The 13,993-nt window shown below is 43.3% G+C and overlaps 1 long non-coding RNA gene across 2 annotated transcripts in view; it reads left to right on the top strand.

The window, feature by feature from the left end:
• Positions 1-13,993, top strand: part of LOC146247159 (uncharacterized) — an 82,135-nt gene that overhangs the window by 1,425 nt on the left and 66,717 nt on the right. For both annotated transcript variants that reach the window (XR_014732275.1, XR_014732276.1), the window contains exon 3: positions 10,423-10,491. This is a non-coding gene — a long non-coding RNA (uncharacterized LOC146247159). The remainder of the gene's footprint in view (positions 1-10,422; positions 10,492-13,993) is intronic.

Here is a 13,993-nt window from a genome sequence, read left to right as displayed (position 1 = left end):
AACCTTCGTCTCTTTCTTTACATGTTTGTGAAACAAATCACTTTTGAATATGGGGTATGATATGGGCAGACACGGTGTGCTGTAGCAATTACGCTCACCTTGAGATAGCACACAGGCGAAATTCCCTGTTACAGCCCAAGTGTAGCCATAGATGCTATAACCATCTGAGGGGGCCTAGTTGGAGATATTAGGAAATTGTCAGTGTGTGTGTGTGTGTGTGTGTGTGTGTGTGTGTGTGTGCGCGCGCACGCGAATGTTTTTGAGAGAGAGCGTGTGTGAAATGCCATGGCCTATATCATTTAAATTAGTTTAAGGTCTTTGGACTTTATTAGTCCATAGTCTGTGGCATCACTCTCTGTGTGTCTTGTCACTGTGGACCTGTTAGATTTACCGTTGAATTCAATTTTACACAGCCTAGGTGTGGACGAGTATCTGACGGTGAATAGGACGCTAGGGTCTGCTTCGCAGCATACGACACTGGCAACAAGTTTGAATGTGTGAAAATATATACTATATTGTATATGCCCTGACATTTTTACTTCAAAATCGACAATTAATTCGTTTTAAAACAAATGTAAATGAGTCTCTTTTACAACGGTAGCCTACATATTGATCTTCAATCAATGTATGTATGCGAATAATGATTTCCAACTGTGTCAAAGTTAACCTCAAAGTTTTGGGTGATCCACATTCATGCTTTAACTGTATTCTTAAAAAAATAAAATAAAAAGATACACATTGATCCACATATAGGGCACGTTGTAACGTACCCTAGTTGTGTGAGAGAGATAACGAAAAATAGAGTTATAGATAGAGTTAGAGAGAGAAAGAGAGTTTAGGCTTTTATCATCATATGTCATTTGACATTTTAAAAGGCACTGGTATAAATCTATAATCTACTTCCAAAGCCTAATTTGTACAAATTAGTATTCATTTCAAAACGATTAAAATGACTGCAGAGTTTATTGGTCAAAAGCTACACACACAAACACACACACACACACACACACACACACACACACACACACACACACTTACTAGAAGTGTTGTTCGATTACGCAAATTTTGTGAACTTTTGTGTTTCAAACAACTCAAAACAGATGAGCCAAGTGTTTTACGCACGTGGCCTTTATGGTAACGTCAAGTCCGTTTGCCTTCTAAAATAACTGACTTCATGAAATATATAACTTGGAAGACCCTGAGTTCCCTTAACGTTTGCAAAAAGTAAGTATATTCATTATGGAACTTGCTATAAACTGATGAAGACTGAGACTGGATTTAGCCCGTAATTTGATACATTTTCTACATAGGCAGATATTGGCAACATTCGTAAAGCACACTGCTATTTTATACAATATTCTAAATTATATATTATTGTGTTTCAGATTTGTGATTTTATAGTAAATCTGTTAAACGTTGGGGAAATGTTCAGCAACTTTTCGACTCGTTCCGCATCTGTTTTGCATATGTTTTGGATCCCAATTCAATTTTCTGAACTCCTTTTATTCAACTCGGCTTCCTTATTATTTTCCCTGAAAGCTTGTTTAAAACATAGCATGAACTAGATTATCGTGTTTTTCACTGGCATTATGTATTGTAGCGTGAATACAGCCAAGAGACTATAGTCCTTTTGATCGTGAAAACTAATAACAACTTTGGATAATTTGACTATGTCTGATAACTGATTGACATAGCCTAATACTTGTACCAGCACTTGATCGTTCGCAATCAATATTTTGATTTCACGAGTAGAGTTTAGACATGCAGTCATTTGAAAAATTGATTGGTCATAATGATTTATTTAAATCCAATCATACAAAATCGTGCGTATTGTCCCTGTGTCGCTGAACGTAACTCTAAACTATGTTATTGTTAAACGCAGATTGTTATCTAAAGTGTTTTCATTATAATTTGTAGACTATCTGATGTGTGGCATGTAAATGTGAACTAAATAGCTTTAGAAAATCTCATCGCATTCTCTTAAATAATCTCTTCAGCATTATTACAGCAAAAAAACATAACTCCTAAATTCAACATTTTCGAAACCTGCCTTATTAGTTTGCACAGGGTAGACCACGACTCACGGGCAGGAAGCCTATAATCAGAGTAAAGAGCCACCGCCTGGCGCGCAAACTGCGCGAGGAGACCAGTACATGCATAACCTCTCCAGGAGCGCATTCACGTCACGGGACCATTCTATAACACGTTGTGTGAGATAACATCTTTTACGCATAAAGGTTAATAATTGCTGCTACTGTGACCTGAGGTTCCCCGGGGAATATCTACAATAGACTCCCACTGTGACGGCAGAGTCAGCTGTGCCGCGCCGGGGTCGGGTAGGTCATATTTGCGCTACGGCACCAGCCTGCTCCGTGCGGAATGGCCAAACGCACTCTGCGCTCCAGTGGGTATCGGAGATGCATGGCAAAACCGAAAACAATAAGTGTGTTTTCTGTATATTTCCTTAACCAACAAAGGAAATAAGACAATTCGGTGTAAAACGACATTAAGGAATTGATGTATGAACTGTTAGAGATTAGTTTATATTCCGCTGTGATTTATCTGCGCATCTCAACTCCATCAGGGATTTTACGGTGATCAAGTCGGTGTGGAAAGCGCGTGCTGGCGTGATCCATTCAGCTTCACGGCACACTTGCGCCTAGTAGCGTGTATAAAGAGCTCGAGCACTGGTGCGCGAGGAAAGGATGGACGTGTTAGCCTGAACGGAGAGGGAGAGAAAGAGAGGGGGCGTTTTGCCAAGGAAGTTATTCTGTATAGAAAACCATGTCGTTTAGTTTGTGAAAACATTTTATAGAAATCTTAGTCTGAAATGTAAATTTTGTATCAAGTTTTTAATTCAGTTTTTACACTCTGTGAAATATGTTGACCAACATAGCTTTGTTCGATAAATAGGTGACCACAGGACACATGTCCCTGACACTGAGATAGATGGATGGTTAAAAATGACCAGTTAACACAGAAAGTCATTTAAATGAGGCCAGAGTTTTGTCCTCCTCAAAGTACATCAAAGTTATCCCAAATAACTCACATCAACAAGACAGCACCTTGACATCAAGAACTGAGAAAGTCCTCCTCTCTGTCTCCCTCTCTCTGTCTCTCTGTCTCACTCTCTTTCTCTCTCTCTGTCTTATTCTCTCTCATCACCCCATCCCATCCACCAGCATCCTCCTCCTGTCTCGTTGGGTGTGCAAGCAAGCAGGGTTGAGAGGGCAAGTGCTGACCAGTCCTCTTTCTCTGTCTGTTACTAGGTCACTGTGCCCCCCCCCCCCCACCCCCCGGTCAGCAGCCACTGGGGAGAGGGGTAATTTAAGCCCTCTGTGATGTAGCCTATTCATCACTGTCCTACAGACCTGTTTCAAAATTAAAGTCTGATCTACAAAGTTAAACCGAAATGAGATAAAAATTGGCAGAGGTCAAAGAGGGTTGAGTTGGTCACAATGCCGAGGTGAGTGTGTCTGTGTGTGCATGCGTTGTTGCTGCGTTTGATTTATGTTTTTAGGAGGGAACGGGAAGAAATGAATTCATTAACCCATTGGACCAGGTGAACCTGTGTCACTGTGTGGTTACTGGTTTTGTTTGTTTCAGCAGTAGTAGAACTCCCTCAGCAATGCTCAGGAGATAAGCAGTACCTTCTAGCAGATTCTATAGGTGGTGCAGACCTATAGTCAACACACCTACTACTGACCTACCCTGACCCCAGAGACACATAGGCTTGGTGGTACTTGTTTACTGACAGCTAGCTTGATACATCTTTCATCTCTTACTCATGTTATTTTAAGGGTCTTAGGGAATTAGTTTTTAAGGTTTTAAGGCTTCTAGTCAGAGATACGTTATTCACATTTGACAAGACATTTTTCAATATTTGTGGAATATATATATTTAAGATGTCTGAAGAGGCTATTACAGAGCTCTGGGGAGTTTTCCTCTCTGACGATATCTGTAGTGAATGTAGTGTGATCGGTAAACATTAAAGTTACATGTAAGCTCATAGTAAGTCACATACATGTCACAGTAATTCAATTACAGTTTGGTTGCAAGCACATCATTGAACCTGAGTTGATTACGTTTCCTTAAGATATTGTTTAAATTATTGTTTAATAACATTATTGTATACATGCAAAACCCCTTTGTTTAAAAGGTTGAAAATGTGTCATGTTGTAGAGCAAGCTAAATTAGAATTACATATGCCAAACCATAGGTTTAATCTTTGTAATTGTGTAAGTGTGTGTATGTGAATGCATGTGTGTGTAAATGAGTGTTTTTACCTATATAATTGCTCTATTAAGATCATTTCCTCTTCTTTTCATACTTACATAAAGGGGTTTGAAATGTTTGTTTGTGATTCAGGGACAAAAACATATCCAGCTCATCTTTAATGAGTTACAGTTTATGGAGTCTGTTTTTTGTTGAATGAATAGTGTTTTGTGTAGAGAAATGTTAAAGTCACTTGTTCCTGATGTGGCATGCAGAAAGGAGGTTCTTGTGTATGTGCGTTAGCTGCTCTCGCAGTGTGTATGTGTACAGAGTATGTCTATTTGTGATTGTGTCTGAATTCCTGTTCTAGGCAGTGTGTGTGTTTCTTTGTACATGCTTGCAGGTGTGTGTGTGTGTGCATGGTAAACAGGGCCATTTGCTGTATAGAGGGAAGTATTTTCCCCAGCAGCCTCCTATATCAGTAATAGTTGCAGTAATGAGCAGCAGCTGTCAGTGTGGTTTCCGCTCTGTGTCTGATTCATGTTCCACCACTGGAGTGTGTGTGAGAGTGTGTGTTTATGTGTGCTTGTGTGTGTGTGGGAATGCCTGTGTATGTGTGCCTGTGTGTTTGTGTGATTCATGTTCCACCTCTGTAGAATCTACAACTGGAACAAATGTTTACTCCAATGAGAAACAGACAAACACCCTGGCTTACTGTTTTTTCTCTTGAAGAGAGGGAGAGAGAGAGAACGTTTTTCCTAATCCAAGCCACCTCTGACTTGTACAAACCCACAAACACACAAACACACTCCTTCTCAAGAAAACAAAATACACAATATCTACATGCAATGTTCCTCCATATTTCAAAAGTAACCCCAATCTTCTCTGTGGCAGATAACTACTTAGAATGAACCATTCTATCCTCAGTAACATTCTCCCAGCGCTATAGAGTCCCTATGGTTCTATCCTCAGTAACAGTCTTATAGAGTTCCTATGGTTCTATCCTCAGTAACAGCGCTATAGAGTCCCTATGGTTCTATCCTCAGTAACAGTCTTATAGAGTTCCTATGGTTCTATCCTCAGTAACAGCGCTATAGAGTCCCTATGGTTATATCCTCAGTAACAGCGCTATAGAGTCCCTATGGTTCTATCCTCAGTAACAGTCTTATAGAGTCCCTATGGTTATATCCTCAGTAACAGCGCTATAGAGTCCCTATGGTTCTATCCTCAGTAACAGCGCTATAGAGTTCCTATGGTTCTATCCTCAGTAACAGCGCTATAGAGTCCCTATGGTTCTATCCTCAGTAACAGTCTTATAGAGTCCCTATGGTTATATCCTCAGTAACAGCGCTATAGAGTCCCTATGGTTCTATCCTCAGTAACAGTCTTATAGAGTCCCTATGGTTATATCCTCAGTAACAGCGCTATAGAGTTCCTATGGTTCTATCCTCAGTAACAGCGCTATAGAGTCCCTATGGTTCTATCCTCAGTAATTTTCTCCCAGGGCTGTGGAGAGTGATGACATCACCTCCTACCCTGAGCTCAGCTCAGCTTTATCAGTCTGCCCTGACGTCAACTCTGGCCTCACACACACACACACACACACACACACACACACACACACACACACATGGTCAAGTCATTAGGAAGGCCTTTCTGGTCCCACCATACTTCTCAACGCAACTAAATCACAGTATAAGGGTCTGGAATGGCACACTAGTGAACTGGAATGCTGTACAATACTACATTATCTACACTACATTGACCTGCTCTAAAATGGATGATTATCTGCCTATATTGTTGAAAGTTACACAACAAAAATATTACACACAAAAGTACCACACTCTAGTAAAAGTTTTGTTGTAGAACCTTAGTGGCATTGTATCAGTATTGTTGTAGTGCTATATTATTAGTATAATAGTAAATTTTAGTAATACTTTAGAAATATGATTGTAGTGGTACTGTAGTGGTAGTCATTGTAGTAATATTGTAGTTGTAGTGTTGTAACAGTACTGTAATATCTCTATAATGTTTATAGTAATACTGTGGTGGTACTGTTGTAGTATTGACTAATATAGTTATGGAGTAATATAGTAGTAGTATTTTAGAGATATTATCGTAGTATTGTAGCAGTCTGTAGTAGTAGTATTACATTGGTACTATAGTAATACCACAATGAAAGTGTTGTAATGATGATATAATAACACATTAGAGGTAATGCAATAATACTAAAGTGGTAATGTAGTGGTATTACAGTACAGCTGTGTTAAGACTATGTCAATGTAGTGGTACCATAGCAGTGTTGTCCAGGTGCAGTAGTAGCACTGTAGCTGTGAGACTGTGGAGTCAGTTGGATGGCACCATGCAGTACCTCACACCCTGCCCTCTGCATTCATCACGCTGTTTTAATTAGTGTAGGTCCGCTTTATTAATTACAGCTGATGTCTGGCTGATATGGCCTCCCCTGATCGTCCCTCCCTCCTTGTTACACACACACAAACATACAAACACACACACAAACATACAAACACACACACAGATGGAAGGGAGATGAAGTCTCTGGCCCTGAGGTAGGAAGGAAATATAAAGGATTGTATGTTCAGAGGGAAAAAGAAAAACAATTGACAGTGGAGAAAAAGAAAGACAGAGAGAGAGAGAGGGTCACCACGAAGAAGCAAAAGAGCAAGCTAATATGCTAGCATGCTAATGGGCTAATAGACTTACAGGGCATAGTGTAGAGGATGGAGCTCTCCAGACTGACGGCTGTGGATACAACACAGGACTGGCTGTGGTCTGGCTCATCACTGCCAGAGGACAGCCACTTCAGCCCTCTGCTGGCTACATCTCTCTCTTCTCTTATTTCCCATCTTCTCCTTTTTTCTTTTCTTTTCTCACATAGCTCCTCCACTAAATGTGCAGGAAGATAATTAACTAAATGGTAGCACAGTAAGAGAGCTAGAGAGAGAGAGAGAGAGAGAGAGAGAGAGAGAGAGAGAGAGAGAGAGAGAGAGAGAGAGATCAAGTCCTCCAGGTTATGTGAGGAGTGATATGACACTGGACATTTTGACTCCATGTGTATCCAGTTCTGTGACCTAACTCCCCACTCACAGTCTGTGTGTATGTGTTTGTGTGAGTGAGAGAGCATTGGGGAGGGGAGACAGAGCTGGAGACAGAGACAGTGTGTGTGTGCACGTACACGTGCTCCTCCAGGCGTGGGCCTCTCCTCTACAAGCCAGTGATTAGCCGGCCTCTGGCATGGAGCAGACTCTAGCAGGGATGACACTGTTGTACTCTGCAATCTCTGTTTCCTGTCTGTCTGGATTACTGATGTCACCCCTATCCCTCCCCCCGCACACACAAATACTCATACACACACACTCTCACACACGTACACACATATTTATAGATTTGAATGTCCCCCTGACATCCATGTTCCAACTCCCCATAGGTAGAACACCATGATGGAGGTCAACATGTGTGTGTGTGTGTGTTTGCATGTTTGCGTTACCCCTCTCCCCCCCCCCCCTCCCCCCCCTCGAGCGCCCTCTCCACACCTCGCCTCACCACAGCCCTGCATCTCACTTCCCCTCCACTCTCTCAGCATTACCGTGATGGGCAGGCGTGGAAATGCAGGAAGCGTGCTGACATGGGCGCCGAGCGCTGACCAGCGGTGGCCATCACCGTGATGAGGCACAGTCAGCCTCTCCACCGTCGGAGGGTTTAACATCAGGGGGGTTTACATGCTCCTCTGCGGGCGGGCGTCTCTGAAGAGCTGCCCTCTGAAGTGGAGCCTCCCAGAGAGAGGATCAGCAGCTAAGCCCAGGGACTCAGAGGATGACTAGCAGACTCTCTGACGATCCCTCTTTGTGGCTTTGGGGATTTAGGAAGTGATATTCCTTTAGCCTGTCCCCTTCTGTACGCATGGCCACTTCCAGCCTGACCAGAGCAGGCCACGGGCTGCTAAGCCCACGCCTTCAAAGACGGGATCATTGTCCTTACCGGGCGTCTGGTTGGTGGGCAGGTGTGCGAGGAGGCAGGGCTGGGGGCTGGCCCCCCTGAGAGGGGAAGTAGGGAGGTCAGGGGTCAAACGTACATGCTGGGGGTCAGCGAGCAGACCGGTGTTAGAACAAAGACCCCACGCTGAGAGAAGAGGGGTGTGTGTGTTTGCGCAGGAAAGTGGTGTGTGTGGGGGGCATGGGTGGCGGGTTGGGGTGTGTGCGTGTCTGGGTCTCCAGTGTGTGTGTGTATGTGTGTATATTTGCCAGAATGTGTGCATTTATAAGTGTGTGTGTATGTGTGTGTGATAAAGAGTATGTTGGGTGGGTGGATTATAGAGTGTGTGATGGTGCTCAAAAGTGCGTGGTTGGAAAAAACACATCATTACCCCCCACATCAATCTGAAGTGCCTTCCTCTCCTCTCTTCCTCCTCTCCTCTCCTCCTCTCCTTCCCCTCTTCTGCCCCCACCCCCCACCTTTCACCCTCTCTTCCACACACTATCCTCAGCACCAGCCTCAGTCATGGTACACTTAGAGAGCTTGCTTCTACCAGCCTAAAGCTACCAGCAGAAACATTGTTATGGAGTGCATTTTCTCTCCATGCCTCATGTAAAATGTCATAGAAACTCAAGTAAATTAATGTAATACATAAAGTACCCTTGGCTGGCTTGGGTCCTGGCCAATGTTTTTAGGTGAGAAAAAAACAGTGATACTGTGAACAGTAAAGTTGCTCTCCGTGTTATATTCTGATGAAGTCGTTACTCAATAGCTGAATAAAACGAGAGGTGAAAAGGGCTGTAATTTTAGAGCTTAGAGTGGTTCGAATTTATGTGAGGTTATTTTTACATTTCCCTGTTAAAAGTGTATAATGTCAACCAGTCTCTTATTTCAAAACTTTTGACAAGGATTTAAACCCCTCCATGTGTGTTTTAGAGATCCCAGATATTTGACCTGGTTCATCACATCAGATTCATGGTTACTGACGACATGTCTAGTCCTTATCTGAACAAGTTTGTATTGATCTCATCTTGTCACTGTGTCGTGGCACATCTCTCACATGTGATCACCCCCTGTTTGCTCCAGGAGAACATCATGTTTGCAACACAGAACTATTTACTATCATAAACTCTTTCCCTCATTGTAAAATGCATCTGAAATGGATCAACATACTGTCAAATACTTATGTATTTGACTTGTGTGACCCTGTGCAATCCCACTAATTGACATTGACCTTCCTATGAATGTAAAATGTGAGAGAAATCAAGTGTTGCATTACTTTCAAATACTTACTGAATATGTCGGGTTACCTGTCGAAAACACACTGACATTTGTCGTATCCTGAACCTTCTGGATATATTCAACGAGCCCCCTCGTCCTTGGCCCAACCCTTTTGCAAGTTTGCAAGCCACAGTGGCTTTGCTTTCTCTTGTCTGCTCTGTTTTGTCTAATGACTTATGTTTCTGATGCTGTGAGTAAAGCGTTCTGTTTACGCTGCAGAAAACACCCCACTTCCTGGATGCCAATCTCCCGTCTCTCTCAGCGCATCACATGCCTCTCTCAGTAGGCCCGCTGTCATGGTTACCAGGTATTAACTGGACGTCGTCAGCGTCATGGTGTCATTAACACCTTCTGAAGTCTACCGGGGGCGTTTTAGAGAATTCAGCGGAGACCACTTCACCTGTCTCCTGTCACCTGTCTCCTGTCACTTGCCATTCCCACAGAACGCTGGTGACAGTGGTACTGCTCAGGAAGACACAGCTGTCGTATCTCCCGTCCTCCGTCTCTGTCCTGTCTGAAGGAAGAGAAGAGGTAGAGATGGATCATTCTAGAGGGTTCTGTGTTCGGTTTCAGGAGATGTTTGGGTGTAAACTCTGTGGTGTTTGACAGCAGAGAGAAGGGAGTGAAAAAATTCATGGAGTTTGTGTTTGTGTCTTTCTTTCTGTCTTTCTTATGAACCTCCTTCCTTCCTTCCTTCCTTCCTTCCTTCCTTCCTTCCTTCCTTCCTTCCTTCCTTCCTTCCTTCCTTCCTTCCTTCCTTCCTTCCTTCCTTCCTTCCTTCCTTCCTTCCTTCCTTCCTTCCTTCCTTCCTTCCTTCCTTCCTTCCTCCCTCCCTCCCTCCCTCCCTCCCTCCCTCCCTCCCTCCCTCCCTCCCTCCCTCCCTCCCTCCCTCCCTCCCTCCCTCCCTCCCTCCCTCCCTCCCCCTGTCTCTAGGATGTGGTGCCAGTATGGAGGTCTGGGCTTCTCCGTGTACCAACCATTACATGAGGAGGCACAGCATGGGTATGTCCTTAAACACACACACACACACACACACACGGTTCCACTCAGCTCTGTCTCCCCTCTTTAACAGAGAGAGCACATCAGTCTACACTAAGTGGATGTCTCACTCACCTCTCCTCCTCAAACCATGTCATCCCTCGCTCCACGACTCACACATCACACATCCGTTAGTCCTTGTGGAAGGGGCACCGTGTGTGTGTGTGTGTGTGTGTGTGTGGAGGGGGTCTGACAGGGCCGAGAGGAATAACACAGGAAGTACATTAGTTATCACTCTCTGTCTCCTCCACCTTTTCACATGCAATCAAGATTAAACTTCTCAGGATCCGGCTTCAGCCCCTTTCTTCTCTTTCTCCTCTGTGCCCTCTCTCCTCTCCTCCCTCTCTCCTCCCCTCCCTCACTTGTCTTGCCCCTAAAAGTCTCTCGTGCTCCACTTTACACCCATCTCTCAGATCTAAATGACACTTGGCACCACACATGCGTGGAGACAACTGAATGAAATATTTACACAGAAGACAACTGGATGGGGAGAGATAGAGGAGGGCGAGATAGAGAGAGAGGACAGAAGAGGGAGTAGGAAAGGCATTGTTCCTGTGTCAGGTGGAAAGGGATTTATCGGCGAGGGAGAGAGAGGTTTAATAAGGTTCAGAGGGATGGAGCTCAACTCAGGAGTGTTGCTCTGTCATTAATATCTCCAGGGCTCAATAGGAACATGGACCTCAGACTGAGGGGAATATGGAATATGTCTGAAAACTAAGCAGATCTACTATACGATTACAGTCTATTTGGATGGATGACAGGGAAGTCTTCTGCAACGAGTTGTAATGTAATAATGTATGACAAAAAGTGACATTTTGCTCTTCCCCTTTAAACCTTTACCGGCTCTGTGTGTCCCTCCAGAGATTCCATCCATTTGAAAGGTGTCAGGGTGGGAGGTTGGAGTTGGGGAGGTGTGTGTGTGTCAGAAAGGGAGTGTGTGTGTGTGACGGAGTGTGTGCGGACCTGTAAGTGTGTTAGTACACTCATTTGGTCTCCTTTCCGGGGCCTCTAGGCTTGGTCTAATTATTTTCCTAGCAGGCCGTGTGTGTAGAACTGCCTGCTGCTTGTGCAAATGCTTATTTAAGCTGTGTAGCTGACAACCAGATGGTTTTCATCATCATAAAGACATGTTTGAAGGGGTTATATTTTTATGAGGCAGTGCCAGAGACCTGTCTGTCAGGACTGGGGCTTGAGAACTTCCGGAACTTTCCTCTAAACACACTGCCTCAATTAATTACCCCAAAAATATGAAAGAAAAAGGACCATAATGTGATGGAGTGTATTGCGGCAACATTTGTATTATTATTTCGTTTCAAGAAAGACAGCAAATAAAGTAATGTGAAGCTTTTCGATGTATTGTCTGGTGTGATTATTTCAAGTACAGACGAGTGGTTGAAATGTGTGTCTACTTCTTGTCTCCCTGATATTTCCAGCGGGTGTCATTGTTAATACACTGAATGTGCTGGTCTGTCTCTCCTCACCAGGAAGCTATGTTGAAGAGGACTGAACAATGAGCTGGGCATATTGATAATGATCTGTGGCACATGATGCAGATCTCCATGTTTTCATCCACACACCACTGCACACACAGACAGGACAGCAACTCTCTCAAACACAGGCATATTAACTCAGAACACTAATGTCCTGTATACATACACTCTTTATTTCTCTCGATATCTCTTTTTGTTTTACTCCCCCCCCCCCTCTATCTATGGCTTTCTGTCTCTCTCACGCACACACATAGCCTGGCGCTACACACACATGCAAACACACAGACAATTAGACCTGTTATGGCAGTAATCACACCAAACTACAGTTGATACCAGGGCACCTTGCCAGGAGAGAGAGAACATGTGTTACTGTGTGTTACTACAGTGTGAGCTCACGTTTGTGCCTGTACAGTATGTGTGTGGCCATGGGGAAATGGCTCACCTTATATCCTAGTGTGGTCAAATTTGTTCTATATATATACACTGTATATTACCATTACACACATTTAAGATGTGTAAAACATTAGCCAAAATCTTTCCTGCCCTGTATTTCCCAGCAAGTATACTTCAAATAAACATGACCGTTCCAGCCTCAGGTTTGTGAATAAATAGATGTGTTCAGAAGCAGCAGTGTCTACCCTGCTTCTGATCGTGTGCAGATGTGAGGCCGGTCTGGAGCTGGTTACAGTCAGATTACCATGGCAGAGCTTTGGTACGTCTCAATGTACAGAGCTGTTTGAATCAGAGCATTTCCTTGTCACACATTCAAGGGCGGAAATCTCCCATTGGTTTTCTGTTGGCTAGCAGTGTGTGTTGATAGTGCCTACCGCCAGAGTTCAATAGTGCTGGAGATTCTATCAAACGGCCTCTTTATCTTTATTTTAAATGCGCACACACACACACACACACACACCCACACACACACAGTACAGTATGTAAGTCACTCAGACACACACACACACAACCTCTAACATGGCCATGTCTCTTCCTCTCCTCTTTCCCCCCCTCCTCTCAGATGCCTCCTCCCTCTTTCTCCACACTTGTCTGAGAGGCGATCAAATCATCATATGGTAAAAATTCGATGTGATCCCAGCTAGCGGGCTGAAAGGTCAGCCAGTGAGTCGGTGGAATGGATGAGGGCTAATGATTATCTCAACCTTTATCTAATCAATAATCATTTATCCAACAATATTATGGACACTCTATCCCATTGTCCATTAGGCCTGAGGGTGCAGAACCAGACTCGGTGGTAAAGCCATGGCAGCTTTATAGCACCGGGGTGACAACCAGCACTGTGGGGACTTCTAGCTGCGCTCTACTGGGGTGCTCTACTTAGGGTGTACTGATACCTAGGGTGTGCTAGTGCTACATAAGGTTTACTAGTGTACTTCTAATATAATGATACCTAGGGTGTACTAGTGTACAATTGGTGCACTAATGCCTAGTGTGTACTAGTCTACTGAATCGTTGTAATCACTTTCTTAGACAACTTCTTGAATGCAAATGACATGATATTGCTTCTTACTAAATGTAAATGCTAAATTCTTCATGTAACTGTAAAAAAACAATATAGATATATTTGGATAGTTAAAAAAAGTCAAATAGGTTAGAACTAATTTTTGTATACCGGTATTTCATTTGATTAATCTTATAAAATACATAATGCTTTTAGAATATTATAATAATTTATTATAATTATTATGATTATAATGTTCTTTTTTTTTTTTACATTGCAGAGTGCTATTGCACACGTTTTAGAGGAATATGCTAGGGATGGTATGAATTGGCAACGCTCCTGTGTTGTCGGACAGCCATCGATGACTGCAAGTAGTGTCTCGACTCAGTCTGTCTGTCTTCCTGTTTTTCTGTCCATCTGCCTTTCTTTTATTTCCCTCTATCTCTCTCCCTTCTCTCAGTCTGTCTCTCACTGATCATCTTCATCATCACCCTGCTCTTTATTGCCTTTAATGACTCGC

The sequence above is a fragment of the Hypomesus nipponensis genome, chromosome 19, assembly GCF_054491055.1.
Source record: "Hypomesus nipponensis isolate SF chromosome 19, ASM5449105v1, whole genome shotgun sequence".
Lineage (NCBI taxonomy): Eukaryota > Metazoa > Chordata > Actinopteri > Osmeriformes > Osmeridae > Hypomesus > Hypomesus nipponensis.
This window is presented reverse-complemented; position numbering and strand designations above follow the sequence as displayed.